At 41.8% G+C, this 6,456-nt stretch overlaps 1 pseudogene; it reads right to left on the bottom strand.

The window, feature by feature from the left end:
* Window positions 1–544: 544 nt before the first annotated feature.
* LOC146479101 (uncharacterized) lies at window positions 545–1,487 on the bottom strand (annotated as a pseudogene).
* Between the last annotated feature and the right edge of the window lie 4,969 nt (window positions 1,488–6,456).

Genomic DNA, 6,456 nt, shown 5'->3' with positions numbered 1-6,456 from the left:
GCCGAATTACTGTAGTAAGCATATCTTTTAGAAAGGCGCTGAACACAATACGTACCTTAAGATCTCTTGTGAAGTCATCTGGGGTGAAATGGTCGGAACAAACAAAGCAGTTCTCGGGCTTCAGTAATTTATCCTCGCGCTTTATTTTAGCGAGCCACAGTTTTCTAAGTCCTTCATCGTCAGGTAGCTTGTAGAAGGATACCGTTTTGGTGTTTTTATAGGTGTTGTTACAGCCAACAGCAAAACAATGAACCATGTTTTTTCTTCCTTAGAGAAATTGTTATTCGCCAATGCGACTTTTCCACAAAGGTCAGACAGATTACGAAACATGTCTTGTCTAATGCTACGTCATAGCCTCGCTGTTGTTTTCGACTTCCAAGATGGCGGCCGTATGCTCTCTAACGTGGCAATTATGGGCGATTTCAAAGACCTCTAGCAAAAATTCAGGAAGGCGCTTAACCAAACAAAAATCAGTTTTCAAATCCTGGGAACATGGACTTTCATTTAAGGTAAAATTTTTCTAGACCCTTGTTTCCCTTTAAGGACTGTGAGCACCGGATCAAGTCTAAGGACGATTAGCAACTTTAGGTCTTGTTCTCTGACCTTCTCTGTTATCGTGTTACTCGTTCTCGGTCCTCTCAGTACAGTACAGTAAACATGGTGAAAAGGAGAAAGCTAAAAGAACTTTGATGTAACGCAAATAGTTCGTCCACTGCGAGTTGTTACAGCTCGGAGAAAAGTCATTTCGTCCTCTAGGTCACTGTCTATAGTTGCAGGAAGTTCGCTTTCAGATTCTGTCGTACTCAGATTCTTGTTCATCGTCTGTGTCTTTCTGGTTTTCTTCTTCTTGACGTTTCCTGTTGCTTTCAACGACCTCAACAGGACATCCCAAGTCACCTGCAGCCTTCACATGTCCCAGAGTTCTCTCCATCGTTATCTTCTCTTTTGGTTGCTCAGAAGTGGCATACCTGTTAAGTGACAGAGTTCCTGCCTTGAACATTGTTGTTTCCTGGCATACTGTTCGCTGCCCATCCCAACATCGACTCTCGCTCTCGATCGTTAAGTTTCCTCGCTGGCTTCAGATGGGACATCCGGGGAAGGGCATTGAGTGGCGTTGCCTGACCAACTACAGGATAATAAGACTTCTCGTGAGTGTAGTAGTAAGCCGCCCACTGAACAACCCTTTTTATGTTCTCGTACACCGTATTGGCTAGATTCTGTGCATACTGTAGTAAAGTTGGGAATTGCTCTTTGAAGTGACCTATTGCATGGAGGTTTTTGACTTGAACAGTGAGACCAGTGTGCAAGTCAATCTTGTAATCTGGATTCAGTTCCTTCAACAGCTGTTCCAGAGCTCTCAACCCCTCAAGTATCATGCTGATGGAAGATAGCGTTTGACTGGACACAGTTCCTATGGGACCCGAGGGTTTGCACGGTTTCTCAAAGATGCTCGTGACATTTTGAACTGTTTCCTTCAAAAAATGGTCTAGCGTCTCATTAACTAGTGGCTACGCAACCTGGAGTGTCTTCAGGACAAAATTATAAATGACTGTTATCTGTATAAAAGACTTTCCCTTAACAAATTTTCATTTCACCCCCAAAGCCTCTTTTGCCTGTAGCACAGTAACTGGAACACTGGTTTAGAAAAAATTGAGAATTGAATTAATATTAGAAGCACAACAAGCCACTTACTGTGCTTAGAAGTGGAAATGAATTCTGTTTCATTCTTGACTGTCTGTCAATGCTTCCAGCCACAAACTCAGCAGCAAAACCAGGTTCCACAGGCATGTTTAAATGCTACGACAAAACATTTAACATGGAAAAATTAGTATAAGAAGCACACTATTATAAACCATTATTGAATGACCTGTTTGTAAAAATTATGCTAATGAGAATGCTTTGAAAGGATATTGTCGACAAATTTGATTTTGGTGCATTTCACGGCCGCACAGTTCACGGCCATTAAAAAATTAAAATCACAAAACACGGTAATTAATTTTCTTGGTTTACGGAAAATAAACTCACACTTGAGAAAGATTTGTGGCCTTACCCTATATGTATGTATGTATGTATGTATGTATGTATGTATGTATGTATGTATGTATGTATGTATGTATGTATGTATGTATGTATGTATGTATGTATGTATGTATGTATGTATGTTATGTATGTATGTATGTATGTATGTTATGTATGTATGTATGTATGTATGTATGTATGTATGTATGTATGTATGTATGTATGTATGTATGTATGTATGTATGTATGTATGTATGTATGTATGTATGTATGTATGTATGTATGTATGTATGTATGTATGTATGTATGTATGTATGTATGTATGTATGTATGTATGTATGTATATTTCTATTGGTTTAAGTCACCTAAAGGTGGTGGCATGGTGGTGTTCTGGCTAGCGTGTCGGTCTCTCTGTATAAAGCTTAAGGTCTGTGAGCACCGGATCAAGTCTAAGGACGATCAGTAACTTTATGTCTTGTTCTCTGACCTTCTCTGTCATCGTGTTACTCGTTCTCTGTCCTCTCAGTACACTCCAGTAAACATGGTGAAAAGGAAAAAGCTAAAAGAACTTTGATGTAACGCGAATAGTCACTGTAGAACACAGTCTACATCCATTCTATCCTTGTTGAGAACGCTGTCCCGTGGCAATGTTTTCTTAAGGTTGGGATCTGCGTTCCTTATCGTATGAAGCATAGACAAACATGCCCTTTCTTCGCGTAACAGCAGCGTCCAGTTGGCAAAATTGCACTTTAGACTTTTGCCTACATGGCGTCTGGAAGGCAAATAAACATGAACCATGAATCTAAAGTTCCTTTCATTCTGCTCTCTGCTATCAGTTCAAATGCTTTCTTATTTCCAGATTCACAGTCAGTCACTATAACCAACACTGCAGCTCGTACACATTGATGACCAGCTTCCAGACATCTCTGGCAAGCTCGTAAGGAAGATAAAAAGTAGTATGCCCTTTCTCTCTACAGTTAGGACAAACACTGCATATGGCCATTGCCTCCTTTTCGAGGATATGTCATTAGAGCTTGCAGCCTTAACGCAACAATTGCAGGTTTGCAGGATATCAACCTCTTCAAGAAAAACAAACAAACAAACGACTTTGCCTGACGCACTTAGTAACAAACAACAACTTCCCGACTAACGATTGGAGTTCAAATTTTGCAGGCGACCTCCGCGGTGTCCATTGTAGTAGCAAAGTCTCGAGTTCCTGTAGCCTTTTGGGAGTCACCGAGAGAATTAAGTTAATAGATTTGACCTCAACGCCCAGACAAGTGAGAACAGTGGAAGGTGGAGAGGCCTTCGAAGGCCATTCTTGTAATCCTAAATCGTGTAAGAGTGCGCCACATTGAGTGTAATTTAGTAAAGCCTTTTGGTGAAAAAACACCAATAAAATCATCAAGATAATTGATCACATAGCAGTCATCCTGTAAAGGCATGTGAGATACGGCGGACGTTGATCGCTGACAGGCCATAGCGGCAGTCTTGATACCCATCGACAAAACTGCGTCGAAGTAAAGTGCATCATTCCACCAATATCCTAAGAGATAATCAAAAGGATCGATAGGAAATTGACGATACCCTTGCCTTAAGTCTCGCTTAAACAGCAAACAGCCGCGGCCGAGCAAGGCGACTTGATCCGCAATAGTATTTATCGTAGGATAAACAAGAGAATACTGTTCCGACAAGTAAATATGATCAGGAATGGCATCGTTTATAGACGATCCAGTTGGCCAACTGAGGTGTAAAATAATCCGCTGCTCGGGAGTATTCCGCTTCGAAACGGAGTTTAACGGTGAGACCACGATGGGACGCAAAAAAGGATTGCTAGCAAAGGGTCCAATGACCGCACCTCGGTCTTGTTCAACTGAGAGATAAGAGAGAGGAAAGTCTGTGGCGCCCTTGTGATTGCAAGGAAACTGATCCGTTGACAGAGAACTTGCATAATCCAAACCGACCGGCCAGCCAAACTCGAGAAAATCACAAACAGCGTAATCATGGTAGTCACGTAGTCTTAAATGCCAAAGGGGTAAATTAAGCGAAGAAGGAACTTTTAATCGCGCTCCTAAAAAGTTGTACTGGCGCCACGCCCAAACAAGATTGTGTAAATGCACAGATGAATGCGAAGATTGTCTTAAATAAAGCGAGCCACTCGAAACATAAGTTGAACAAGATATCTCAAAAATGTCTGTGGCAGCATCAAAATGTCTAGAGTCTTGCAACGAAGTAGATACAGGGTGATCGCGAGAAAGTCTAGAGTCTAGCCAAGATCGCGAGAGTTTAGAGTCTAGATACGAAAGTCTAGAGTCTTGCAAAAGTCATGCGTCGTAGTGCAAATGTAGTCAAGCCGGTGTGATTGAAGAGCTTTCGGGTGTGGATCTGGTAACCACGTTCTTTGTAGAACACTCGGAAGAGAACTTCGAATGTTTAGCGATCACGCGGGAAACTGTCCAACATTTAGCACAAATGTGTTGGAGCCACTTGGTTTCATTCCGAATAGTGCCGTAATGGTGGTGTGCGTGCACTTTCCATTCTGATAGTCACAACAAAACAGGACCGCCGACCCGGAACGACTTGCGTTGGCACTCCCCATTGACCTTGAAGTGTTGCGAAGAAGACGGGATTCCAGGGCTGAAAAGGAATCTCACCATCGTGCCTGACCGCATTCGATTTCGAAACGTACAGCGCCATGAACTCGCGAACAGCTGGCCAGGTTAATTGCGTAACTAGATACATCAAACCAATAAAATGGTCGATACGAGCACTTTGTTCTGTCTTGGAGATTGTTGGTAGTTTAACTATATAAACGTACCCAGCGGAAAACTAGGCTAGCGATAACTCGTCATAGCCCTTGTCCTTGGACACATATGCAAGACTCAACTGACTGTGGGGCCATAGTTGAGCATTGACAACCGGACTGGTTAATTTTGTAGTTTTACAGACTTTAAACGCGCCTTACATCGTGCACCGCGAGTAGTGCCGGACTGGTTAATTTTGTAGTTTTACAGACTTTAAACGCGCCTTACATCGTGCACCGCGAGTAGTGCTCATCAAAAACCCCAGGCACTCCAATTGTTTCGAAACTTGTTTAGTAAGTGTCGGATTAGAACGAAGGGCCTTGATGTTCAGCTGTGGCTCCCGAGGTGTACTCTGCTTGTGTTGTTTCTGCAACTGTGCATTCCTTTGGCAAAGGGCATTTAACTCGGCTTTCAACCGAGACACCTCTGTTTTGCGTTCCAGTGCCTCAATGTCTGCCTTAAGCCTAGCAATCGCGGCTGTTAGTGGGGCCACTTCGTCTTGAGGAGCACTAGCACTTGCACTGGCGCTCACACTTGCCAGTTTCCCCAATACAGGAGTACTTGAAGCGTGATCCTGGCTTGCACTGGGCATAGGCTGTTCGAGTGGTGGCTGATACTGAAAACTGTCATGATACTCGTCCTCTTCGTTTTCCTGCCCTTCATGCATAACCGCGTAATCACGGGGAACGGGCTCGCAAATTGTAAGACATCATTGAAAACAGTAGAAGCTAAGCAAAAACTAACATCTATGAACCGCAACTAAGGATAGTGAATCTCTGATACGAATGAAGGCCGGTATCTGATCTAGACACATATGCTAAGTGTAACTAGAGCTAAGGCCACGTGAGCGGAAGGGCGCCAAAAGCCATCGCGGGAAATTAACTGTTTTGAAAAGACTTCCAAGAAAACAAATGAAGTGAACTTCGTAGATAAATGCAAAGTATGTTATTAGTCTTCAATTTCCTCCCCATTAATACAGCATGGCAAATAGGTTTGCATGAACCTAAACCACTGGTAGGCCTTAGCAGCAGTTATAACACCTATGCAGCGCAAATTGGCGCAAATGAATGTATTTTCTCATTATTGTCTGACTTTTAGTGCAAATGATTGCGTATTTTCTCTAAATGAACAGCAAAAGGTGTATTGATATACCTGATATCATTAATCTACTCTGGGAGTTCCTGAATGACGTTTTCCACTTTCTCTTTGTTTTAAAATAGCACTGCCACTTTATGGATCAAGAAATACAGTGGTGCAATAAAACAGGTTAGAAATAGTTAAGCATCTAAAAAGCATAATATCCCAATCCTCAACCTAGGATTATCGCTCTTTGTGTTTTAAATTCTAGCATTTCCCACTGCCAATGATTTAATAGAAAATACTTCATATATTTATGCACCATGCAACCTCTATCTGGATGATTGATTGGCATGCACGCAGTTATATAAATTTGTCACTCAGGAAAGACTGAGTTTTAAACAATGCCATTAATTTATTTCTCTCTTCAATCTGTATCGGCAAAGGAAGTGACAGGAAGTAGTCTTTCAGTTAACATATATACAGATGGAATACAAATTGCCATGAGAAAACAATTAAGAATAAAAATTTTATAGTGTAAAGTTCTTGCAGTTAG

This window comes from Pavona decussata, unplaced genomic scaffold (genome assembly GCF_977016875.1).
Source record: "Pavona decussata unplaced genomic scaffold, jaPavDecu1.1 SCAFFOLD_61, whole genome shotgun sequence".
Taxonomy (NCBI): Eukaryota; Metazoa; Cnidaria; class Anthozoa; order Scleractinia; family Agariciidae; genus Pavona; species Pavona decussata.
This window is presented reverse-complemented; position numbering and strand designations above follow the sequence as displayed.